At 44.4% G+C, this 27,255-nt stretch overlaps 1 long non-coding RNA gene across 1 annotated transcript in view; it reads left to right on the top strand.

Moving 5' to 3' along the window:
- Nucleotides 1–25,283, top strand: part of LOC126065535 (uncharacterized) — a 91,167-nt gene extending 65,884 nt beyond the window's left edge. The window contains exon 3 of the long non-coding RNA XR_007514861.1: nucleotides 25,240–25,283. This is a non-coding gene — a long non-coding RNA (uncharacterized LOC126065535). The remainder of the gene's footprint in view (nucleotides 1–25,239) is intronic.
- The last annotated feature ends 1,972 nt before the right edge of the window (nucleotides 25,284–27,255 follow it).

Here is a 27,255-nt window from a genome sequence, read left to right as displayed (position 1 = left end):
CAATTCCTGAGTAACTGTTTTTCTCTAAACAAAACGTTAGAAGTCGACATCTGCCTTCTAAAGTGGACTGTTAGTTTTTGTGTCAGATCGTCTCTAAATGAAGTGCTCTTTACCTTCTCTGAGGCTTAAATAAATGTTTTCCTTTGACAGACAAATATTTAAAAATTGTTTCCACTTACCTTCAAGGGTGTTAATGTCCCCTCACAGAACTGCACATGGAACTACCCACCCCTGCACTGCACAGGCCTCCGAGGTCACTGGCCACCACCCGGGCTGTGCGATGAGTTGAAGGGCTAGGAGCCGTTCATTCCGTTTATTTCTTCTCAAGACACCCACAGAAATTTACAAACTTACAAATTTCCCAGCATTCCCAATTTGTCTGTCCCTGGGTGGCACAAACGGTTAAGAGCTCGGCTACTAGCTGAAGGGTTGGTGGTTCGAACTTTCCCAGAGGTGCCTTGAAAGAAAGGCCTGGCAATCTGTTTCTGAAAGGTCAGCCTTGAAAACCCTGTGGAGCACATTAGTACTCTGTGTGCATGGGGTGGCCATGAGTTGGAATCGACTTACTGGCAGCTGACAACAACATACACAAAATAAACTTCTGGTTTTTACCAAAATTATTTTTGTATACACATGCTACCGAGCACGGCACAACCCAAGCTAATATTTTCGCTGAATTAAGGAATACGAATTTTCTTTGAAGCTTTCTGTGATGTCATCACACCCTCCTGTTCTCTAACCTCTGCTTCTTCTCCCATCCAGTATTTTAAATTCCTTCCCCTGAGTCAAAGGCAGCACCAACCGTAATGCACTCCTAGGGAGCAGCGCCTAAAACCTAGCGCTGTCAAAACCTGTAATTATGGAAAAAGCACTTGCTTTGTATTTAAACAAATCTTTCCATTTGACAGAAACAAGCCCCTGTGACGTTTAAGTCAACATTAATTGTAAATAATGGGTTATATGCAAGAACGCAATATAAAAGTAGGTACAGGACTTCTACCAAAGTTAGAGTGAATTCATGAGAGGTTTTGTACGGACTGTTTTTTTTTTTTTTTTTAATGTCTGTTATTTTGTTATTAGTGCTACTGGTGGCAAATGATTTATTATATCAAGTTATGTAAAATGTAGTGAAATCAATTCAGTCTTTTCGTGAAATGTTAGTACCCGTTCGATCTGATAGTTGCAGGTCCAAATGTGAATTCTCTCCTTTAGGAATGGTCCTGTGGGGTATTGTACCTGTTGTGCCTAAACCCTCCTGTAGGGGGCAGCCAGGACCCCGGGTTAAAGGAGCCCCTGAGGCTGATTAGCACCGATTTAGGACAGTAGTAACCTCAAGGGAAGAAACAGAAAATACAGTTGAGGAGAAATACCCGGAAGGCTTCAGCAGTATTAACTCATAATGTTTTATTGATAAATCCTGCCTTGTGTACAGGGGCATCTGTTATATTGTTCTTTATGCTTGAAACGGGATGTCATGTGGGGATTCTTTCTGGATGAAGAAAACAATGGGAGGAAAGTACTCTCACTTTCCAAGTCAGGTGCTGACCACAGGTATAAGTAAGTCTTTAGAATATAAAGGGGTTGAAGCTGAAGAGTCCAGAAAATTGGAAATCTGAGAGGAAAGGAGTCACTTTGCTGAGCATTCTGTGTGTTGCAGCCTCCTGCCCGTTTGGGAGAGAGGTGGGAGACTCTCCTCTCAGGCTAACCAGGTGGAGGTGGGTTGGTCTTCACGTGGGTTCACCCCCAGCAGGTCCTGATACCGGATGTGAGTGCACAGGGCTTACCTGGGCAGTGATTGCAGGAAGCACCTGTGTGGGGATGGGGAAGTGAGGTGGGGAGGAGAGAGCCAACAAGGGGAGTGTCACAGTTCTTACCACTGAAGGGCGACTGGGGTACCATCCCCCTGGGTAACCTGGGAGAGAGTGTGGGGCGTTTACCTCAGAGTTATTCTTCCTTAAATGTATGTGGAGGCCGGGTGGGGCAAAAAACAAAGCACCAGCTAGTTGCCATCTAGTGGATTCTGACTCATGGCGACCCCGTGTGTGTCAGAGTAGAACCCACGCTCCATAGGATTTTCGATGGCTGATTTTTCAGAAGTAGATGTCAGGCTTTTCTTCCAAGGCACCTCTGGGTAGACTCGAACTTCCAACCTTTCAGTGAGCAGCCAGCACGTTAACGATTTGCAGCGCTCAGGAACTCCTCCTAGTGGCAGTGCCATGATTTCTAGAGCGCCCCCTTCAGGTCATGCAGGGAAGTGGCAGGGTTAAGAGAATCTTCCAAGTCAGGGCCCAACAGATGGTGTCAAGTTCGGGAATCACTTAGCCTCAACTTGGGAACTACTGTTTATCACCAGTCCTCTGACACACCACCAGCATGGCTACCCCTAGGCTGCGTTCCTCAAGTCACAAATGGTGGAATTTAGGGAACCAGCTGAGTATTAGCCCAACCACTGAGGAAACTTTTACCAAACTGCAGAATTCAGACGAGGAGAAAGCGAAGCCTGAGGGTGGGCGTTGGGGAGCAGAGCAGAAGCTGCCCCTGTGGGCATGCTGAGCTCCGGCTTCCATGTCACCCTCCTGCCAACTCTGCTTTCTCAAATGACCAGAAAAGCTCCTTGGTGGGAAAGAGATGTGCATTCTGCAAATACGCCCAGGTTCCTGTAGGATTTATAGTGCTTTTTGTTTTGAATTTCAATGCAAAACCGGACTTGCTTTCCATGTTATTAATAGTTGCTTCTCTAAATTTAGAAAAATGGTTTTAAAAATAAGAGATGATACCTAGAGCACCATCGCAGTGTTTAAATGGGTGTGAAATCATGATTGTTCATGAGAACACCTGTAACTAGGAACTAACTTGATCGCCTGCCAACGCGTGTCCTCGTGTATGCCTGATGTCCCTGAGAAATTCCTAGAATCTCTTTTACTCTCGGGAATGTCCCAACATGGATAATGAATTATTCTGCCATCCTACTGATAAGCTTCTTTCAGGGTCTTTTCTTTCTTGGTGTTTAAATATGTTGTTTGAATTAAGATCCTTTTCAGGAGCCCCGTTGGCTGAGCAGAGAGGGTGGTGGGTGCCCTGGCCCTGTGCTCATGGCTTTGTGCTTAGGTGGGTGGAAGGAAGCCGCATGAAGGCTGGGGTGTTAGTAAGGTGTTGGCAGCACCTTGCGGTGCGTAGGCTCAGTGCTGGCATGGCTCCACACTGGCCAGGCCAATGGACTTAGCGTCCTGGAAACTTCATGTATGCTTATACTTAGGAGCAGTATTGACCATAGAATAGAAATAAAAGAAAGCAAATAATAATAGAATATATATATATAGTTTCTTAAAATAGAGTCATGCCATTTGCTCCTCCTACAAAGTATTCCAGCTTGTGAGGGTTCAGTGTTGAGATTCTCCTACCCACTCTGCCACAGGGAGCAAGAGAACTCCTGGGAGTTAGAATTGAAGCCCATTTAAACACCTAAGCTGCTCCCCACCCTGTAAGCCCAGTGTCCCCATCTCGATCTGTCCTCAGGGAAACCAGACTCCTCCAGATGCCCTAGAAGAAACTCCCTTTCCTGACCTGGTTCTCTTTGCTCTGCGGGCCTGGAAGTGCCCACACACCTGGGCAGGTGACACCAACCTCACTTCCTTCCTGAATTCCGGAGGACTGTGGGCTCTGGGGTTCCAAGCATCTGCTTACAGGTGGTGGGTGATGCAGTGGGGTGACCTCATGGAGGCTCAGTCACTGAGAGATGTGGAGGGGGATGCAAGGGGGCAGGACCTGAAAGTAGGCCCGTCTGTATGCTTCTACTTTGTCCCCTCCTACCCCGCCCAGAATGTTCTTATAGCATGTCCAACAGGTCTGGGCCTGGGCTTCAATGCTCCCTTGGGCTCATTGCACAGTAGTGATGCCCACCCTCGGTGGACTGGCGCTACCTACCTCTCAGCCTCGTGCCCACTCTTTACTTCTTACTCCCTGTCAGGCCACACTACATTTCCCCCTCTTCCTCCGACACACCAGTTCTTATCCACAGCCCTCCATGTGCCCTTGCCTCTGCTTGGAACACCTCCAATCCCCTGCCCATCCCTGCTCCCATAAACCAGAAAAGCCAAACCTGTTGCCATCACCATACCAACTCATAGTGCCCCTGTAACACAGAATGGAACTGCCATAGGGTGTCCAAAGCTGTACTCTTTTTTTGTTTGTTTGTTTAGGTGAAAGTTTACAGCACAAATTAGGTTCTCATTCAAAAATTTATACACAAATTGTTTTGTGACATTGGTTGCAATCCCTGCAATGTGTCAGCACTCTCCCCTTTTCCCTTTCTGTCCTGAGCTCTCCATGTCCATTCATCCAGTTTTGCTGTCCCTTCCTACCTCTCATCTTTGCTTTTGGGCAAGTGTTGCCCATTTGGTCTCATATACTTGCTGGAACTAAGAAGCACATTTCTCAAATGTGTTATTGTTTGTTTTAGAGGCCTGTTTAATCTTTGGCTGAAAGGTGAGCTTTGGGAGTGGCTTCAGTTCTGAGTTAGCAGGGTGTCCGGGGGCCCCAGTCTTGGGGGTTCCTCCAGTCTCTGTCAGACTAGTAAGTCTGGTCTTTTTTTGTGAGTTAGCATTTTGTTCTGCATTTTTCTCCTGCTCTGTCGAGGACCCTCTATTGTTATCCCTGTCAGAGTGGTCAGGTGCTGGTGGCCGGGCACCATCTAGTTCTTCTGGGCTCAGACTGGTGGAGGCTGTGCTTCATGTGGTCCGTTAGTCTTCTGGACTAATATTTTCCTTGGGTGTTTGGTTTTCTTCATTCTCCATTGCTCTGAACATGATGGGACCAATAGATGTGTCTTAGATGGCCACTCTCAAGCTTCTAAGACCCCATATACTACTCACTAAAGTAGGATGTAGAACATACTATCTTATGCCAATCGACCTAGATGTCCCCCAAGACCATGGTGCAGCGGGGGCTGGCAGGTGGGGGTTGGTGGGACCTGGGGCAGTGGGGGGCCGGCAGCTCTCTCCCTGCAGCGAGCTTCATGGGAAGGGGTAGAGATGGGGTATGGGGCTAGTTGGAAGGGAGAAAGAAAAGGAGGAAAGGGAAAATAAATAATGACACGGTGGGAGCTGACTATTAGAGGCAGGGGGGACCTGTGCTGGCAGTTGGCCAGTAACTCTGTACCCATGGTGGTACTGCATGGCCTGGCAGGAAGGGGTTGAGGTGACATACGGGGCAAAGTGGGAGGGAGAAAAAAAGTAATAAAGGGGAAAAAGATGACGTGGCAGGAGCTGATGGCTCATGGTGGGCAGGTGTCTTTCTAGCCAAGGCGGCATGTCATAGCTTGGTGGGAAGAGATAAAGGTGAGGTACTGGTAGCGGAGAGGGAAAAAGAAAAGGAAGAAATGGAGAAAAATGGCATGGCAGGAGCTGGCAAGTGGGGGCAAGGCAGACCCAGGCTGGTGGCTGGCCAGCAGCTCTCTAGCCAAGGAGGCTTCGTGTGGTCTGGTGGGAAGAGATGGAGGTGGCATAGCGGGCAGACGGGTGAGGGGTAGGAAAGTGTGTTTCTCTGGTTACCAGGTGCTGTGTCTTCTGCTGAGCGCTCCACGAAGTTGCCATCTCATGGTCCCTGTCCAGGGTCGTTGCTGGTTATGCTCCAAGATGGCAACACCGTGCCATATTAGTTGGTGGGGGACCGCCACTCGTGTTTCTCCTTATTCTCTGTTTTTCTTCAGTTTCTTCTTCTATTTGGTGTTTGATCTAGTCCTTTATCCCTTCATTTGATGCTTAGGCTTCCAGGATTGATGTTTGTATCTGTTTTATTTAGTTTTTCGGGTCTTTGCTGCAGAGGGATGGCATGGTGCGTCTGTCTAGAGTGCTGTCTTGGCGGCACCTCTCCAAGGCTGTAATCTTTATGAAAGCACACAGCCACATCTTTCTCCCTTGGAGTGGCTGCTGGGTTCAAACCTCTGATATTTCTGTTAGCAACTAAGCATTTAACCACTGCGCCACCTGGGCTCCTTCCCACTTCCATAGCCTGGCCAAACCCTGTTCATCTTTCCGGTCTCAGCTCCAACGTTTCTTCCTTCCCAACTGTTCCCATCCTAAAAACAATAAAGTCTGTTCTTTCCTGGCACCATAAATGGCCTTTGTACCACTTCTTACACCCTACTCATTTATTTGTTTAAACATTTTTCTGTTTAACCTCTGTCTTCCTAGGATATGGGATTATGTCTCCCCCCTCCCCCCCCCCCTTTTTTTTGGTTTGTTTGTCATTAGTTCACCTTTGACAAGTCATAAACTGGAAAATGGCCACAGGCTATTCTCCATCCTTATTTAAGTGAATTTGCCGTTCTGTCCACGAAGGGGTGGAATCTATTTCTTCACCTCTTCAACGTGGCTGTGGTCTGAGGAATTGCTTTGGTTAGTGGCACACTAGTGAATAGGACTTAAGCAAAGGATTAAAAAAAACCCTTGCTCTTTGGAGCTTGCCTTCTCTTACTTCTCTTGAGAATCCTGTGACTAAGCAGACCTGGGCTAGCCTGGGCTAGCCTGCTGGATGATGAACACATGCATGGGACCTCCACCACCTCTGCCACGTGCCAGCACCAACCGTCAGACTTGTAGGGAGGCCCTTGGCCTCTGTTGCCTACAAATACATGAGTGGGCCCTCCTCAGCTGAGGCCAGACCAAATTGCCACTTACAGAATTGCAAGCAAACAGAGTTTTATTTAAAACCACTTTGGGGTTATTTTCTGATTGCTTGCTTGTTTGTTTTTTCGTGCAGGAAAAGTCTAACTGACATAACCAGCAAATATTTGTGTAAAGTATGAATGAATGACAGTCTCAGCCATTTAAAAAACAAGCTAGACATTCGTGTATGTATATTTACTTATTTTTACTTATATCAAGCAGTGTGGATTATACATATTTATCTCCTTATGTTCAAGATTAAGGGAAACAGATCTCTTCCTGTTAAAACTCTCACTTGCCCAGTTGGTTTCCTATAAATATTGCCTTATGAAAATTGAGTACAGGTGTTCTGAGCCGGAAGGAAACTAAACGTGATCTGCTCCATAATCCAGGATTTGGAGGAGAGGAAACTGAGGTGGAGAAGGAACATGTCTAACATGCAGTTAGCGGCGATCTTCAGATCTCAGATGCGAGCGCGGAATATATGGTGAGGAGGAAGGGTGTGGCTGTCCGCTGTCTGTGGTAGGCAGAGCTAACACAGCTTGCTCCTAGGGATTGCATTTGTCAGGCAGTAGGGGCTGCGTTGAAGGCCTGACGGTGCAGCTGGGCCCTGGAGAGAAGCCCGCAGAGAGAGGAGGAGGTGGTGATGTGGTGATGGTGGTGGGACCGGGCCTAGAAGGGACGTAGTTCATGCCTGGTACTGCCTGGCAAGTGTATAGGTGTGAAGGACTCAAGTGCAGGGTGCGATGTTGTCAGGGGAGGGAAATGAGCATCACCAGTGCTGCAGAGCTGGAGGTGGATGGAGGCAGAGGGCCTTATTCCGCTCCCCTGTTGCCATAACAACTTCTGCAAACGCCAGCTTGTTGCCATGGACACATCAGTGTAGCTGCACCAGTATCATCACCAGAGGAGAAATTTCTAAGAAAAGGAAAAACAAACATTTACTAGAATACATCAGATCTCCTAACAGTTTTGCATTCATTTTGTGTTATCACATCAGCTAATGTTTTGTTGACTTCTTGCCTCTGCCTTCATCTCCGTTTTTGAGGAGAAGGAATTTTGATGACTCAGATTCTGGAAGAAGAGAGGTGACAAGCCCGCCATCTAAACCACCGTGGGTCACTATGTAGAGTTTCCACAAGTGCACCTCTTAGACAGGCACCCTTTTAATAAAAATACTTTTTTTTTTTTTTTATTTTGCTCATAAGGCTTCTGGCAAATAATGTTTTTATTTCTCAATTTAGTTTTTTTCTTCCATAAAGGCTGAAAAGATGACGTAGAAAGGTCAAACTGCACAAATATCAGGTTTTTAAAAAATCTCTTGTTAAAAAATTCTAAAACCAATTTTTAAAAAACTTACACAAGTGGCTATTTAAGTGATATAAATTGTAGCCATGCTTACCTAATTTCTAAGAAAATAAAATAATATTTAATAAGTTTTATGGGACAATGAATAAGGAAGACCGAAGAAGAATAGATGACTTTGAATTACCGTGTTGGTGAAGAATGCTGAAGACACCATCGTGATGGTCAACGTTGTGTGTCAGCTTGGCTGGGCCCTGATCCTCAGTGGTTTGGCTGTCATGATGTAGTCTGGCAGCTTTTTCATGATGTAATCAACTGCATAATGAGATCTGATATAATGGGATCACCTCGATGATGAGATCAGTTGTGAGCAGCCAGTCAGTAGAAAGGGAGTTTTGCTGGGGGTGTGGCCTACATCCAGTATATGTGGACTTTCTGGCAAAGCTTGCTGGCTATCGCTCACTCTGGATCCAGCAGCTGGCTCCTGTTCATCTGATTTCTGGTTCTCAGGACTTGAGCTAGCAGCTTCCCTGCCATCTTGCCTGCTAATCTTGGGGTTCATCGGCCTCCACAGCCTGTGAGCCAGAAGTCTGCCGTCTGCCCTTCCCATCTCGGATTCGCCAGCACTTGGGGCTACGTGAGTCAAACCTCCAGCCTGACCCACAAACTTGGGACTTTCCAGCCTGTATAACCGTGCGAGCCATTTCCTTTATATAAATCTCTCTCTATATAAATTTATACTCTGCACTGGTTTTGCTTCTCTAGAGAACCTACCTGAGACAGCCATGAACTGCTAGAATGGACAACTCTGTCTTGGAAGAAGTACAGCCAGTACGCTCCTTAGAAGTGAGGATGGTGAGACTTTGTCTCGTATATTTTGGATGTGTTATAAGGCGGGACTGGTCCCTGGAGAAGGATATCATGGTTGGTAAAGTAGAGGGTCAGTGAAAAAGAGAGAGACCCTCAATGAGATGGATTGACACAGTGGCTGCAGCAACAGGATCAAGCATGGCAACGATCATGAGGATGGCGCAGGACCGGGCAGCGTTTCCTTCTGTTGTACGTAGGGTCACTGGGAGTCAGAACTGACTCGATGGCACCTAACAACAACAAAAACGACGGGTCAATTTCTTTGGTGGAAAAGTTGCTTTGGCTTTTTAGTAGTTAGAATTTTGGTGAAGCCCCTAACTCCAGCCTGCCTGGCCTACCCCTCCGTCTGACCGACACGAGGTCGTCTTTAATTGACCACCTGCAGGAGTCAGAGGCACTGGCCTTAACATGACAGTGCTTTGTCCAGATTTATAGGAGATGGGGAGTCCACTGGGGTAATGGACTGTATTTCAAACGAGGAGCTTGATCTAGAAGGCATACACTTGGCCTGTGAAAGATTCTGAAATGCCTGTAAAGCTGTGTCAGAGAGAAACAGGACTTCCGTGAGCTGTAAGCTTAATACTGCTTCCATGGGAGTGTGGCTTAAGCTCAGGCCCAAAAGGCATTAACAGGTCCTTTCAGAAACCAGTCCTAAAATATATGACCACCCTGTGAACTCCATCAGTAGTAAATCAGAAAAACGTTGGCTGACTCATTGCTTTTCTATGCTATATTTAGGTTCAAATTACATGTCTGTCTTTCTTGGAAATGTTATTTGAAATCGAATTTACTTTGAAATTAAAGGCGTTGTTGTTTGAATTGTGGTATTGGTGAAGAATATTGAATATACCATGTACTACCAGAGGAATGAACAAATCTGTCTTGGAGGAAGTACAGCCAGAATGTTCCTTAGAAGTGAGGATGGCGAGACTTTGCCTCACGTACTTTGGACATGTTATCAGGAGGAGCCAATCCCTGGAGAAGGACATTGTCTTAGTCATCTAGAGCTGCTATAACAGAAAAAACACAAGTGGGTGGCTTTAACAAAGAGGAATTTATTTTCTCATGGTCTGGTGCTTCAAGTCCAAATTCAGGACATCAGCTGCAGGGGAAGGCACTCTCTCTCTCTGTTGGCTCTGGAGGAAGGTCCTCCTCGTCAGTCTTCCCCTGGGTTAGGAGCTTCTCCACCCAGGAACTGCAGGTCCAAAGGACACGCTTTGCTCCCGGTGCTTCTTTCTTGGTACTAGGAGCTTCTCATGTCTCTCAGCTTGATTGTTTCTTTTATATCTGAAAAGAGACTGGCTTAAGACACCATCTAATCTTGTAGACCTCATCAATATAACTGCCGCTAATCCATCTTGTTCCATCATGATGATAGGATTTAGAACACACAGGGAAATCACATCAGATGATAAAATGGTACACAGTTGTACAACACTGGGAATCATGACCTAACCAAGTTGACAGATATTTTTTGGGAGACACAATTCAATCCATGACAGATATCATGCTTGGTAAAGGAGAGGCTCAGTAAAAAAGAGGAAGACCCTCGAAACATGGATTGACGTGGTGGCTGCAACAATGGGCTCAAACATAGCAATGATTGTGAGCATGGCACAGGACTGGGCAAACATTTCATTCTGACTCAGTGGCACTTAACAACAGCAGCATTTTTAGGGATATAGCTGAAAAATTACCAAATTTGTAATTCTGACTATTTCCAGTCTGAAATGAATGGCTGAAACTATTTTAATGACTGTGACATATGATTTGTAAGACCTAGTAAAACCCAGAAGCCTCACATGCCTGGGTGGTGCAAATGGTTTGCATTTGGCTGCTAACCAGAAGGTTGTCAGTTCAAATCCACCCAGCGGTGCCACAGAAGGAAGGCCTGGCAATCTGCCTCTGAAAAATCAGCTGTTGAAAACCCTGTGGAGCGCAGCTCTCCTGTAAAGCACACGGGGTCTCCATAAGTCAGAACTGACTGCACAGCAACAGGGTTGGTGTTTGGTTGGAAACCGTAAAAAAGGTGAACAATGACATAACTCTTCTTAACATGATTTCCTCCTCTACTGCTTTGCAGAATTTCACATTTCCCAGGCGATTTTGAAAGAATTCTTTCTTGGTACTTCAGAACCAAACACTCCACTAAGTATTGGGGTGTCTTGTTCTGCGTCAGAGAATAAGTGAGACCCACAGCCTCCCTCCCTCCCGTGCCGGACCGTGGGTCTCCTTGAGAATGAAGCAGGGGCTGAGACCCACGTGGGACCTGCCTGCACGGAGCTCGGAATCTCCAGGTGTTGCCCAAAAACATGGACGAGCTCAGTAGCCCTGTTGATGGTGAGTGAAAATACGAAACAGGCCCCGGGGGGTCAGGGCAGTGCTTGCCGATACCAGACATGGATGCAAACTTCTTCATGTGTGTAATTTTAAATTCTCTAGGAGTCATAAAAAAAAGTTAAACAAATAGGAAAAAATAATTTCGGCAATAAATGACTAAATATAAAACCATATTATAAACCAGCTGCTGTTGAGTCAATTCCAGCTCATGGCAACCTCGTGTGTATCTGAGTAGAACTGTGCTCCACAGGGTTTTCAATGGCTGATTTTTCAGAAATAGATCACCAGGCCTTTTCTCTGAGGCACCTCTGGGTGGGTTCGAACCTCTAACCTTTTGGATAGCAGCCGAGTGCATTCGGTTCCATGTTAGGAGAGTGACTTGTGGTCCAACTGCACACAGTTAGACACAGCAGGCACCTCTCCCCCCAGGAGCGCAGGCCCCTAGTCTTCTCACAGCTCCACGTGGGGACAAAGCCAAGCAAATATACCACAGCAGTCTTTCTGCGTTCCGATTAATGACATGTTTTAGCATCCTGCAGCCTCTGTAAAACCAGAGGGTCATTTTCCTGTTTGGAGCATCAGAAACAAAGGGAATTTTGAGCTACTGGACGGAGTGTGCGATTCCGACCTTCTGTTAAACGTCTATCTCTTTCCAAGTTGCGTGGATTGCTCTCGGAGAAGGAATGCACAGCAAGCCCTTAACTGGACTGGTTGCAACCACATTGAGGGCACTGTTCTCAGCACCGCTGGGACGGGTGGGCTGCAGCACTATGCCCGGCGCTGCTCCGTCACGTGGGCTCTGGTTTTGAGTCCAGAGGCCGCCAGGCATGCGGCTGTCCTTCTGGAACGTGGCCCTCCCCAGGCGTTGTGCATGCCCCAAGTGCACTAGACTCAGAGCAACGGGACGGAGTTGTCAGCGTTCTGATGCGAAAACTCAAGAGGTACAGAAACCATGAGAGCTGAAACGCTGAAACCAGGAGCGCATAGGTTTCTTTTACCTTTGTTTATTCTGATTTCTTCTAGAAGCTTAGTCCCCTGAAGCCAAAGAGTGGCTGTCAGGGAGATGTAGAAAAGGGGAGAAGTTGAGAATACAGTGATGGGACAGGATCAGCTGCCACAGTGTGATGGTCAGGATTATCAGTGAGAGAAACAGTGAAGGGTGCTAGGGAAGGCGCCTCCCTTTGTCCCCTGATGGATGGATAGCACCCAGGGACACTCAGCAATCAGTAAGGAAAGATTCAAAGCTGAGAGATGGATCAAGTACAATAGTCTGTCACTGAAAGTTAGGGAAAATGATTTCTGTGACGAACACTCTCAAGTGAGCTAGAGTCAATAGTTGAGGTCCCACCAGTTGGTAGTATTTACTGATGCTAAATAGATGCCTCGGAAACCCTGGTGATGTAGTGGCTAAGAGCTACGGCTGCTAACCAAAAGGTCGGCAGTTCAGATCCACCAGGTGCTCTTTGGAAGCTCTATGGGGCAGCTCTACTCTGTCCTACAGGGTCACTATGAGTCGGAACCGACTCGACAGAACGGGTTTGTTTTTTTTAAGTAGATGCCTGCTTTGTTTCCCTGCAGTTCTGCTCCTAGTTGTCTGCCTAAGGGAAATGAGTCCATATGTGCCCCAAAACACATGCACAGACATGCTTACGGCAGCTTTATTCGTAACAGCCGACGACTGTCAGCAATCCAAATAATCCGTGATAGTTGAATGAATGACAGAACTATTTTATATACAATGAGACATTGTGGACTGGAATTTAAAAGAGAAGAATGAATTATTGCTACATGTATAGCAACTTAAGTAACTCTCACAGAAATAATGTTGAGCCAAAGAAGTCAGTCTCTAGGACCAGAATATGTCTGGTTCCAACCAAAAGAGGTTTGAGAACAGGTAAGCCAATCCATGGTGCTAGGAGTCAAAATAGTAGTTATCTCGTGGTAGATAAGTAGTCGGTATTTATAGGGGCCAGAGGGGGCCTGCTGAGCTGAGGTGCTGGAGATGGTCTCCATCCATGCATAGATGATGACTTATATGTGTGTATGTATATATATACGGAAACCCTGGTGGCGTGGTAGTTAAGTGCTGTGGCTGCTAACCAAAAGGTCAGCAGTTTGAATCCACCAGGCACTCCTTGGAAACTCTACGGGGCAGTTCTACTCTGCCCTATAGGGTTGCTATGAGTCGGAATTGACTCGAAGGCAGGGGGGGTTGGGGTTTTGTATACATATATACACAAATACATACAGATATCATTTCATAATGTATCACATTCAGAGGTACGCTTGAGAGTTCAGTATGTCTGTTATATATATATCTATGCATCAATCTTTGAAAATAGTTGTTTTTTTAATTTCAAAAAAATAACAGCAATGATATTAATACCCAATAGCCAAGAATTACTAAACCTTTATTATGCCAGTGAGTCTACATTGACTTGCTCACTTTTTCATATGATGGAGTAATTTTTCATCCCAATTTAGCAATGAGGAAACCTTTGATAACTAATAGCTTGTTCCAGGCCCCATGCACAGCAGATTTACTGGCCCTTGAGCCTAGAACTCCTCAGTGGAGAACATCTGAGAAGAAAAGAGACAGGAAGTGGACAGACGGACATTGAAGAGTCTAAGGGAAAGTGGACAGACCATCACCTCTGCCCTTGTCTTTGTAAACCTCTTCCAAAGTGCTTTTATGAATCCTGAGCCAGAGTGACCAGCCCCAAGGCTTTGCCTGGAACAACCTTCCCCAGGGTGTGAAAGATCCCAGATTTCGGTGATGGGTGCAGACGGGGTGGGGTGGGAGGAGGGGTACAAAGCCTAAAATCTAGGGGCTGAACAACCCTTAGTGTCAGATGGGAAGTGCGCTGATTATCTACCTTCTATAGTCACTGTTGCTCTTCTTTCTCCTGACCACTGATGGTGCTGGTCACCATGATTGCAGTCCAGTAATACGACGTAAGCCCCCAACTTAAGGGCATTGTGGTTGTGAGCCTTATCAGTTGTCTCTGACTCGATTGTGGATTAAATGTTTTTATAGATGGATCCACAATCAACAGCCATGGAAGCAGCAGTCAAGAAATCAAACAACACATTGCACTGGGCAAATCTGCTACAAGAGACCTCTTTAAAGTGTTAAAAAGCAAAGATGTCACCTTGAAGACTAAAGTGTGCCTGACCCAAGCCATGGTGTTTTCAACTACCTCATATGCATGCAAAAGCTGGGCAGTGAATAAGGAAGACTTAAGAAAAATTTATGCTTTTGAATTATGGTGTTGGCAAGGAATATTGCATATACCATGAACTGCCAAAAGAATGAACAAATATGTCGTGGAAGAAATACAGCCAGAATGCTCCTTAGAAGAAAGGACCACAATACTTCATCTCATATACTTTGGGCATGTTGTCAGGAGAGATCAGTCCCTGGAGAAGGACATCGTGCTTGGTAAAGTACAGGGTCATCGGAAAAGAGGAAGACCCTCAATGAGATGAATTAACACAGTGGCGGCAACAGCGGGCTCGAGCCTAACTACAATGGTGAGGATGGCGCAGGACCGGGCGGCGTTTCATTCTGTGGCACACGGGGTCACTATGAGTCGGAGCTGACTTGACAACACCTAACAACGACATTGATGCAGAGCACTTGGCTGACAAACAACTGGTCTACCAAAACAAGATATGAAGTGGATGGATATTTTTGGAGAGCCAGAATCTGATTCCTATAAGGCCCAAATTTGCTATTTCTAGTAAAATCTAGAGTTCCATGCCCAAACACTTTTTATTGAGACTGATTACATTGGCTTGATAACATCACATTGGATTTTCCCACTGCATGACAGACAGGAGAGATGCCCTGACTCCTCTTCCGCTCACCCTTCTCCACCCCACTCCTCCCTGGAACCTCATTTCTTGATTTTCACTATCACTTTGTTACGGCTCGTTCACATTTTGTCTTATTCAGGACTGTCCCCAGAGGCTTTCTCTCCTAGGGGACAGGGTCTCCAGTGGCCAGTGCCTTCTCTGGGGACTTTGGGGCTTTCCCTTCTCCTGCACAGGCTGTGGGGACACTTTTCTAAAGCCTTCATTGCCTAGGACCACTGGTGACGAAGGTCTCCCCTGTGATTAGTAGAATTTTTGTCTTTTGTAAAACTCTTCCTTATACTAAACCTTCTCCACTCACACAGCAAAGTGAAATTGCACCCTGTAAGATACAGGAGACAGACACTGGAAAGGAGACATGAGCGCAGTCCTATTCTGTATTATGATACATGTTTTCTGTGTGGTAGAAACGTAGGAGACCGTCCAAAGAGTGTGTATATCTACGTGTGGTAGTTGTGGAAATCTGCTCTTGTGAAGACAAGCAGGCCCCAAGGAAACAGCCTTTTCTGCAGCTTCTGACATTCATTAGGAACATTGTAAACCAGTGGAGTGCCGGCCCACCTTGAGCGTGTGATGATCAGATGACCAGTCTCACGCTGACTCTAAGCAGAGAGAGAGCTGAACAGCACACAACCGTGGACCAGCGGGGCCGCCTACGACACCGAGCTTTTGTGCCTTTTTCTAATGGTTTCCAAGTGCTCTGAGAAACATCAGCACTTTTCTGAAAAGCCTGACATCTAATAAAAAGGAAAGCCTGCAGATTCCTCATTTTCAGACCGTTAACTCTCCTAATCTGCGCCTTCTGACGTGGTGTTTATCAGCCCTGTTACATGTTAGAATCATCTGTGGAACTTAAAGCTACAGATGTCAGGATAATTCGGCCATTTCTGTCTCCCATTAGAATGAAGGCAGGGACTGTGCCTAAAACTATGCTGATATGTAGTAAAAACCAAAACCAAACCCACTGCTGTTACGTCAATTCTGACTTACAGCAACTCTATAGGACAGGGTAGAACTGCCCCATAGGGCTTAGCTAAGGAGTGGCTGGTGGATTTGAACTGCTGACCTTTTTGGTTAGCAGCCAAGCTCTTAACCACTGGGCTCCAGATATGTAGTAGCTACTCAATAAATATTTGTTAAATGAATGAATCTTTTCCATAGTACATCCCTTGAATTATATTTCTCCTTCCTGAAAAGGAGATATTCCTAGTAATTGGACATTTTTTACCCTGAGTCCTCTTCAGATTGATCAATGGAAAGACTGAATTCAGGACATACTCTAAAAACTTTCCACAGCAGTTAGCAAAGAACGGGCATGAAATCAGCCTCCTCCCAAGTTTTCTGATACTTCAAAAGACAGCTCAGTGGGTTCTACTACAAACACCCTTATTCCCTTGGTAGCAGTTGTTCTTACAAAGGACCACGTAAGGACTCACGCCTCATGTGTTTTTAGTTCCAGGTTATGGATAAGAAAAAGAAGTGATTTCTGTGCCTATCAGATAAGGGCAAGATAACCCACGAACTCCCGAAGTCTCATATATTTCTAGGCATCTGTTTTGTTCGTGGTGGTGGTAGTATCTGCTCCCCTCCCCATTTTTCACCTCTGTGTTTGCACCCATCTTAGATACACAGTAATTACAATGGAGACAAAGATGACATTCCTGTGGACAGAACTTAGAGAATTTTAAAAGTAAAGTGCAGCGTATCTGTGATGGTGACTTTCCCTGTTCATGCATCCAACTCTCAGAAACCAGCCTATTTAAGGCAGTCACATGAATATGTCCTTGTTATGGATTGAAGTGTGTCCCCCCAAAATATGTATCTGTTTGGCTAGGCCATGATTCCCAGTATTTGTGGTTCTCCACCATTTTATGATCTGATGTGATTATCGTATGTGTTGTAAACCATAACCTCTATGATGTTAATGAGGCAAGATTGTTGTCGTTAGGTGCCGTCAAGTCTGTTTCGACTCATAGCGACACTGTGCACAACAGAACGAAACATTGCCCGGTCCTGCGCCATCCTCACAATTGTTGCTATGCTTGAGCCCATTGTTGCAGCCACTGTGTCGGTCCACCTCGTTGAGGGTCTTCCTCTTTTCCACTGACCCTGTACTCTGCCAAGCATGATGTCCTTCTGCATGGACTGACTGATCCTCCTGACAACATGTCCAAAGTATGTAAGACACAGTCTCGCCATCCTTGCTTCTAAGGAGCATTCTGGTTCTACTTCTAAGACAGATTTGTTTGTTCTTTTGGCAGTCCGTGGTATATTCAATATTCTTTGCCAACACTACAATTCAAAGGTGTCAATTCTTCTTCAGTCTTCCTTATTCATTTTCCAGCTTTCACATTCATATGATGTGACTGAAAATACCAAGGGCTGGGTCAGGCACACCTTAGTCTTCAAGCCGACATCTTTGCTCTTCAACACTTTAAAGAGGTCCTTTGCAGCAGATTTACCAATGCAGTGTGTCTTTTGATTTCTTGACTGCTGTTTCCATGGGTGTTGATTGTGGATCCAAGTAAAATGAAATTCTTGACAACGTCAATCTTTTATCCATTTATCATGATGTTGCTCATTGGTCCAGTTGTGAGGATTTTTGTTTTTTTTATGTTGAGTTGTAATCCATACTGAAGGCTGTGGTCTTTGATCTTCATCAGTAAGTGCTTCAAGTCCTCTTCACTTTCAGCAAGCAAGGTTGTGTCATCTGCATAACATAGGTTGTTCTGGAGTCTTCCTCCAATCCTGATGCCCCGTTCTTCTTCATATAGTCCAGCTTCTCGGATTATTTGCTCAGCATACAGATTAAATAGGTATGGCGAAGAATACAACCCTGACGCACACCTTTCCTGACTTGAAGCCACTCAGTATCCCCTTGTTCTGTCCGAACAACTGCCTCTTGGTCTCTGTACGGGTTCCTCATGAGCACAATTCAGTGCTCTGGAATTCCCATCTTTGCAGTGTTATCCATAGTTTGTTATGATCCACACAGTCGAATGCCTTTGCATAGTCAATAAAACACAGGTCAACACCCTTCTGGTATTCTCTCGTTTCAGCCAGGATCCATGTAACATCAGCAATGATATCCCTGGTTCCACTTCCTCTTTTGAATCCAGCCTGAATTTCTGGCAGTTCCCTGTCAATATACTGCTGCAGCCACTTTTGAATGATCTTCAGCAAAATTTTGCTTGTGTGTGATATTAACAATATTGTTTGATAATTTCCGCATTCGGTTGGATCATCTTTCTTGGGAATAGGCATAAATATGGATCTCCTCCAGTCAGTTGACCAGGAAGCTGTTTTCCATATTTCTTGGCACAGATGAGCGAGCACCTCCAGCACTGCATCTGTTTGTTGAAACAGCTCAGCTGATATTCCATCAATTCCTGGAGCCTTGTTTTTTGCCAGCGCCTTCAGTGCAGCTTGGACTTCTTCCTTCAGTACCATCGGCTCCTGAACATATGCTACCTCTTGAAATGGTTGAATGTCAACTAATTCTTTTTGGTATAATAACTCTGTGTATTCCTTCCATCTTCTTTTGATGCTTTCTGCGTCGTTTAGAATTTTCCCTATAGAATCCTTCACTATTCCAGCTCAAGGCTTGAATTTTTTCTTCAGTTCTTTCAGCTTGACAAACACCGAGCATGTTCTTCCCTTTTGTTTTTTGTTTTTTTTTTAATTAATTTTTATTAAGCTTCAAGTGAACATTTACCATTCCAATCAGTCTGTCACATGTAGGTTTACATACATCTTACTCCCTTCTCCCACTTGCTCTCCCCCTATTGAGTCAGCCCTTTCAGTCTCTCGTTTCGTGCCAATTTTCCCATCTTCCCTCTCTCTCTATCTTCCCATCCCCCCTCCAGTCAAGAGTTGCCAACACACTCTCCAGTGTCCACCTAATTTAATTGGCTCACTCTTCATCAGCATCTCTCTCCCTCCCCCGCTGACCAGTCCTTTTCATGCCTGATGAGTTGTCTTCGGGGATGGTTCCTGTCCTGTGCCATCAGAAGTTCTGGGGAGCATTGTCTCTGGGATTCCTCTAGTCGCACTCATATCGTTAGGTATGGTCTTTTTATGAGAATTTGAGGTCTGTATCCCATTGGCCTCCTGCTCCCTCAGGAGTTGTCTGTTGTGCTCCCTAGCAGGGCAGACATCGATTGTGGCCGGGCACCAACTAGTTCTTCTGGTCTCAGGATAATGTAGGTCTCTGGTTCATGTGGCCCTTTCTGTCTCTTGGGTTCTTAGTTGTCGTGTGGCCTTGGTGTTCTTCCTTTGCCTTTGCTCCAGGTGGGTTGAGACCAATTGAGGTATCTTAGATGGCCGCTTGTTGGCATTTAGGACCTCAGGCGCAACAATTCAAAGTGGGATGCAGAATGTTTTCATAATAGAATTATTTTGCCCGTTGACTTAGAAGTCTCCTCAAACCATGTTCCCCAGACCCCAGCCCCTGCTCCGCTGGCCTTTGAAGCTTTCATTTTATCCCGGAAACCTCTTTGCTTTTAGTCCAGTCCAATTAGGCTGACCTTCCTTGTATTGTGTGTTGTCTTTCCCTTCACCCAAAGCAGTTCTTATCTACTGATTGATCAATAAAAAACCCTCTCCCTCCCTCCCTCCCTCCCTCCCCCCTTTGTAACCACAAAAGTATGTGTTCTTCTCCGATTTTTCTATTTCTCAAGATCTTATAATAGTGGTCTTATACAATATTTGTCCTTTTGCCTCTGACTCATTTCGCTCAGCATAATGTCTTCCAGATTCCTCCATGTTATGAAACGTTTCAGAGATTTGTCACTGTTCTTTATCGATGCATAGTATTCCATTGTGTGAATATACCACAATTTATTTACCCATTCATCCGTTCACGGACATCTTGGTTGCTTCCAGCTTTTTGCTATTGTAAACAGAGCTGCAATAAACATGGGTGTGCATATGTCTGTTTGTGTGAAGGCTCTTGTATCTCTAGGGTATATTCTGAGGAGTGGGATTTCTGGGTTGTATGGTAGGTCTATTTCTAACGATTTAAGATAACGCCAGATGGATTTCCAAAGTGGTTGTACCATTTTACAATCCCACCAGCAGTGTATGAGAGTTCCAATCTCTCCGCAGGCTCTCCAACATTTATTATTTTGTGTTTTTTGGATTAATGCCAGTCTAGTTGGTGTGAGATGGAATCTCATCGTAGTTTTAATTTGCATTTCTCTAATGGCTAATGATCGGGAGCATTTTCTCATGTATCTGTTGGCTGCCTGAATATCTTCTTTAGTGAAATGTGTGTTCATATCCTTTGCCCACTTCCTGATTGGGTTGCTTGTCTTTTTGTGGTTGAGTTTTGACAGAATCATGTAGATTTTAGAGATCAGGCACTGGTCTGAGATGTCATAGCTGAATATTCTTTCCCAATCTGTAGGTGGTCTTTTTACTCTTTTGGTGAAGTCTTTAGATGAGCATAGGTGTTTGATTTTTAGGAGCTCCCAGTTATCTGGTTTCTCTTCATCATTTTTGGTAATGTTTTGTATTCGGTTTATGCCCTGTGTTAGGGCTCCTAGGGTTGTCCCTATTTTTTCTTCCATGATCTTTATCGTTTTAGTCTTTATGTTTAGGTCTTTGATCCACTTGGAGTTAGTTTTTGTGCATGGTGTGAGGTATGGGTCCTGTTTCATTCTTTTGCAAATGGATATCCAGTTATGCCAGCACCATTTGTTAAAAAGACTATCTTTTCCCCAATTGACTGACACTGGTCCTTTGTCAAATATCAGCTGCTCATACATGGATGGATTTATATCTGGGTTCTCAATTCTGTTCCATTGGTCTATGTGCCTGTTGTTGTACCAGTACCAGGCTGTTTTGACTACTGTAGCTGTATAATAGGTTCTGAAATCAGGTAAAGTGAGGCCTCCCACTTTCTTCTTCTTTTCCAGTAATGCTTTGCTTATCCGGGGCTTCTTTCCCTTCCATATGAAATTAGTGATTTGTTTCTCTATCCCCTTAAAATATGACATTGGTATTTGGATTGGAAGTGCGTTATATGTATAGATGGCTTTTGGTAGAATAGACATTTTTACTATGTTAAGTCTTCCTATCCATCAGCAGGGTATGTTCTTCCACTTAAGTATGTCCTTTTGAATTTCTTGTAGCAGAGTTTTATAGTTTTCTTTGTATAGGTCTTTTACATCCTTGGTAAGATTTATTCCTAAGTATTTTAACTTCTTGGGGGCTACTGTGAATGGTATTGATTTGGTTATTTCCTCTTCGGTGTTCTTTTTGTTGATGTAGAGGAATCCAAGTGATTTTTGTATGTTTATTTTATAACCTGAGACTCTGCCAAACTCTTCTATTAGTTTCAGTAGTTTTCTGGAGGATTCCTTAGGGTTTTCCATGTATACCGATCATGTCATCTGCAAATAGTGATAGCTTTACTTCCTCCTTGCCAATCTGGATACCCTTTATTTCTTTGTCTAGCCTAACTGCCCTGGTTAGGACTTCAAGTACGATGTTGAATAAGAGTGGTGATAAAGGGCATCCTTGTCTGGTTCCCGTTCTCAGGGGAAATGCTTTCAGGTTCTCTCCATTTAGAGTGATATTGGCTGTTTGCATAGATGCCCTTTATTATGTTGAGGAATTTTCCTTCAATTCCTATTTTGGTAAGAGTTTTTATCATAAATGGGTGTTGAACTTTGTCAAATGCCTTTTCTGCATCTATTGATGAAATCATGTGGTTTTTATCTTTTGTTTTATTTATGTGATGGATTACATTAATGGTTTTTCTGATATTAAACCAGCCTTGCATACCTGGTATAAATCCCACTTGATCAGGGTGAATTATTTTTTTCATGTATTGTTGGATTCTATTGGCTAGAATTTTGTTGAGGATTTTTGCATCTATGTTCATGAGGGATATAGGTCTAAAATTTTCTTTTTTTGTAATGTCTTTACCTGGTTTTGGTATCAGGGAGATGGTAGCTTCATAGAATGAGTTGGGTAGTATTCCGTCTAGTTCTATGCTTTGAAATATCTTCAGTAGTAGTGGTGTTAAGTCTTCTCTGAAAGTTTGGTAGAACTCTGCAGTGAAGCCGTCTGGGCCAGGACTTTTTTTTGTTGGAAGTTTTTTGATTACCGTTTCAATCTCTTTTTTTGTTATGGGTCTATTTAGTTGTTCTACTTCTGAATGTGTTAGTTTAGGTAGGTAGTATTTTTCCAAGAATTTATCCATTTCTTCTAGGTTTTCAAATTTGTTAGAGTACAATTTTACGTAGTAATCTGAAATGATTCTTTTAATTTCATTTGGCTCTGTTGTGATGTGGTCCTTCTCGTTTCTTATTCGGGTTGTTTGTTTCCTTTCCTGTTTTTCTTTAGTCAGTCTGGCCAATGGTTTATCAATTTTGTTAATTTTTTCAAAAAACCAGCTTTTGGCTTTGTTAATTTTTTCAATTGTTTTTCTGTTCTCTAATTCATTTAGTTCAGCTCTAATTTTTATTATTTGTTTTCTTCTTGTGCTTGATGGGTTCTTTTGTTGCTCACTTTCTATTTGTTCAAGTTGTTGGGACAGTTCTCTGATTTTGGCTCTTTCTTCTTTTTGTATGTGTGCATTTATTGATATAAATTGGCCTCTGAGCACTGCTTTTGCTGTGTCCCAGAGGTTTTGATAGGAAGTATTTTCATTCTCGTTGCTTTCTAAGAATTTCCTTATTCCCTCCTTGATGTCTTCTATAACCCAGTCTTTTTTCAGGAGGGTATTGTTCAGTTTCCAAGTATTTGATTTCTTTTCCCTAGTTTTTCTGTTATTGATTTCTAGCTTCATCGCCTTGTGGTCTGAGAAGATGCTTTGTAATATTTCGATGTTTTGGATTCTACCAAGATTTGTTTTGTGACTTAATATGTGGTCTATTCTAGAGAATGTTCCATGTGCACTAGAAAAAAAAGTATATTTTGTAGCAGTTGGGTGGAGAGTTCTGTATAAGTCTATGAGGTCAAGTTGGTTGATTGTTGTAAGTAGGTCTTCCGTGTCTCTATTGAGCTTCTCTTACTGGATGTCCTGTCCTTCTCCGAAAGTGGTGTGTTGAAGTCCCCTACTATAAATGTGGAGGTGTCTATCTCGCTTTTCAATTCTGTTAAAATTTGATTTATGTATCTTGCAGCCCTGTCATTGGGTGCATAAATATTTAATATGGTTATATCTTCCTGATCGATTGTCCCTTTTATCATTATATAGTGTCCTTCTTTATCCTTTGTGGCGGATTTAAGTCTAAAGTCTATTTTGTCAGAAATTAATATTGCTACTCCTCTTCTTTTTTGCTTATTATTTGCTTGATATACTTTTTTCCATCCTTTGAGTTTTAGTTTGTTTGTGTCTCTAAGTCTAAGGTGTGTCTCTTGTAGGCAGCATATAGATGGATCGTGTTTCTTTATCCAGTCTGAGACTCTCTGTCTCTTTATTGGTGCATTTAGTCTATTTACATTCAGCGTAATTATAGATAAATAAGTTTTTAGTGCTGTCATTTTGATGCCTTTTTATGTATGTTGTTGGCCTTTTCATTTTTCCACATACTTTTTTGTGCTGAGACGTTTTTCTTAGTAGATTGTGAGATCCTCATTTTCATAATGTTTAACTTTATGTTTGTTGAGTCGTTATGTTTTTCTTGAGTTATGGAATTGATATTCCTTTTTGTGGTTACCTTATTATTTACCCCTATTTTTCTAAGTAAAAACCTAACTTGTATCCTTCTATATCGCCTTGTATCACTCTCCATCTGGCAGTTCAATGCCTCCTATATTTAGTCCCTCTTTTTGATTGTTGTGATCGTTTACCTATTGATTTCCATGATTTCCTGTTATGTGTATTATTTTGTTTATTTATTTATTTTTTAGAATTAATCTTACTTGTTTGTTTTTGTGATTTACCTATTTGAGTTGCGTTGATATCAGGACGTTCTGTTTTGTGACCTTGTATTGTGCTGGTACCTGATATTATTGGTCATCAGGCCAAACAATCTCCTTAAGCATTTCTTGCAGTCTTGGTTTAGTTTTTGCAAATTCTCTAAACTTGTGTTTATCTGTAAATATCTTAATTTCGCCTTCATATTTCAGAGAGAGTTTTGCTGGATATATGATCCTTGGTTGGCAGTTTTTCTCCTTCAGTGCTCTGTATACGTCGTCCCATTCCCTTCTTGCTTGCATGGTTTCTGCTGAGTAGTCTGAACTTATTCTTATTGATTCTCCCTTGAAGGAAAGCTTTCTTTTCTCCCTGGCTGCTTTTAAAATTTTCTGTTTGTCTTTGGTTTTGGCAAGTTTGATGATAATATGTCTTGGTGTTTTTCTTTTTGGATCAATCTTAAATGGGGTTCGATGAGCATCTTGGGTAGATATCCTTTCGTCTTTCATGATGTCAGGGAAGTTTTCTGTCAGGAGTTCTTCAACTATTTTCTCTGTATTTTCTGTCCCCCCTCCCTGTTCTGGGACTCCAATCACTCGCAAGTTATCCTTCTTGATAGAGTCCCACATGATTCTTAGGGTTTCTTCATTTTTTTTAATTCTTTTATCTGATTTTTTTTCAGCTATGTTGGAGTTGATTCCCTGGCCCTCCAGAAGTCCCAGTCTACATTCTAATTGCTCGAGTCTGCTCCTCTGACTTTCTATTGCATTGTCTAATTCTGTAATTTTATTGTTAATCTTTTGGATTTCTGAATACTTTCTCTCTATGGATTCTTGCAACTTATTAATTTTTCCACTATGTTCTTGAATAACCTTTTTGAGTTCTTCAACAGTTTTATCGGTGTGTTCCTTGGCTTTTTCTGCAGTTATCCTAATTTCATTTGTGATATCTTTAAACATTCTGTAAATTAGTTTTTTATATTCTGTATCTGATAATTCCAGGATTGTATCTTCATTTGGGAAAGATTTTGATTCTTTTGTTTGGGGGGTTGGAGAAGCTGTCATGGTCTGTTTCTTTATGTGGTTTGATATGGACTGCTGTCTCCGAGCCATCACTGGGAAACTAGATTTTCCAGGTAATCAGCTAAAAAAAAAATGCAGTCAGATCCCTATCTGAATTCTCCTTCTGGCTCAGGGTATTTGGATGTTAATGGAGCCGCCTGGGGAGGGTGGGGGAGGGATCAGAGAGCTAGGCGTGTAGCACCACAGAATATAGAGCTGATCCCCATGTTCACGATCCGCCCCTGTCCGCCAGAATCCCGGCAGTACGGCTCCCGGGCTGAGACGCTACTCTCCCTGCTCCAAGATCAGTCACTTCCTCCCGGGGACTTCTCCCTCCGGTGCACCGCACCGCTCGCGCGAACTTGGTGGGCGTCACCCGCACGACCAGGTAGGCCTGCCCCCGGGGTCTATTCAGGGTAATATAACTGATCCCTGCACTCACACCCCACCCGCTTTAGCCAAAATCCCAGCGGGACGGCTCCCCGGCTGGGACGCTGCTCTCCCCGCTCCAAGACCCGTCACTTCCTCCCGGGGGTTTCTCCCTCCGGTGCGCTGCACCGCTCGCGCGAACTTGTTGGGCGTGGCCCTCACGGACAGCTGGGCCCGCCCCCGGGGTCTATTCAGGGAAATGCGCTCACACCCCGCCCACTCTCGCCAAGATCCTAGCGGGATGGCTCCCCAGGTGGGACGCTGCTCTCCCCGCTCCGAGACCAGTCACTTCCTCCCGGGGATTTCTCCCTCCGGTGCGCCGCACCGCTGGCGCGAACTGGGTGGACGTGGCCCTCACAAACGGGTGGGCGTGGCCCTCACAAACACCTGGGCTCGCCCCCGGGGTCTATTCAGGGGAATGCGCTCACACCCCGCCCCCTCTCGCCAAGATCCCAGCAGGACGGCTCCCCGGCTGGGACGCTGCTCTCCCTGCTCCAAGACCAGTCACTTCCTCCCGGCGATTTCTCCCTCTGGTGCGCTGCACCGCTGGCGCGAACTGGGTGGTCGTGGCCCTCACGAATGTCTGGGCGCCCCCCCCGGGGTCGCTTTAGGGAAATATAGGTGATCCCCACGCTCGCGCCTCGCCCGCCTCCCGCCAAACTCCCGGTGGGATGGCTCCGCGGCTGGGACGCTGCTCTCCCCGCTCCAAGGTCAGTCACTGCCTCCCGGGTGTTTCTCCCACCGGCTGCGCCGCTACGCTGCCAGCGCCAACCAGCTAGAATTCCTCCCGAGATGGGTTCGGGGGGGTAGGGCTGGGCCCCTTGTCTGTGCCGTCTGCCCCCCTGGGCTCTGCCCCAGCCCGGGCTCCGAAGGTCGCCTGCCTGGTACACTGGCTCTTAGTTCTGAAAACGATCGCTGTATGCCCGTATTTGTTCGTTCTCCGTCTCTAAGTCTGTGTTTATTGTTCAGAGTTCGTAGATTGTTATATATGTGATCGATTCACTTGTTTTTCCGAGTCTTTGTTGCAAGAGGGATCCGCGGGAGCGTCCACCTAGTCCACCATCTTGGCCCCGCCTCTCTCCCTTTTGGTTTTTTATCTCCAGCTCTTTGCACGTGTCATTATAATACTTTGTCTCCTTGAGCTGCCCTTTGAAATCTTCAGTTCTTTTACTCCATCATTTCTTCCTTTTGCTTAGCTGCTCGACATTTGAAAGCAAGTTTCAGAGTCCCTTCTGACACCCACCTTAATCTTTTCTTTCTTTCCCGTCTTTTCAGTGACCTTTTTTACTTTCTTCATGTATGATGTCCTTGATGTCATTCCACAACTTGTGTAGTCTTCGGTCCTTAGTTTTCAACATGTCAAATTTATTCTTGAGGCAATCTCTGAATTCAGGTGGTATATACTCAAGGTTGTATTTTGACTCTTATGGACATTATCTGATTTTCTTCAGTTTCACCTTGAACTTGCATATGAGCAATTGATGGTCTGTTCCACAGTCAGCCCCTGGCCTTGTTCTAACTGATGATATTGAGTGTTTCCATCGTCTCTTTCCAAGATGTTTTTGATTTGATTCCTGTGTGTTCCATCTGGCGAGGTCCATATCTATAGTTGCGGTTTATGTTGGTGAAAAAAAGTATTTGCAATGAAGTCATTGTACTTGCAAAATGCTATCATTCGATCTCCTAGCATTGTTTCTATCACCAAGGCCATATTTTCCAACTACTGATCCTTCTCCTGTTTCCAACTTTTGTGTTCCAATCACTAGTAATTATCAATGCATCCTGATTGCATGTTCAATCAACTTCAGACTGCAGAAGCTGATAAAAATCTTCAGTTTCT

Source organism: Elephas maximus, chromosome 22 (genome assembly GCF_024166365.1).
Source record: "Elephas maximus indicus isolate mEleMax1 chromosome 22, mEleMax1 primary haplotype, whole genome shotgun sequence".
Classification (NCBI taxonomy): domain Eukaryota; kingdom Metazoa; phylum Chordata; class Mammalia; order Proboscidea; family Elephantidae; genus Elephas; species Elephas maximus.
The sequence above is the reverse complement of the archived record's forward strand: the minus strand, read 5'-3'. Positions and strand labels throughout refer to the sequence as shown.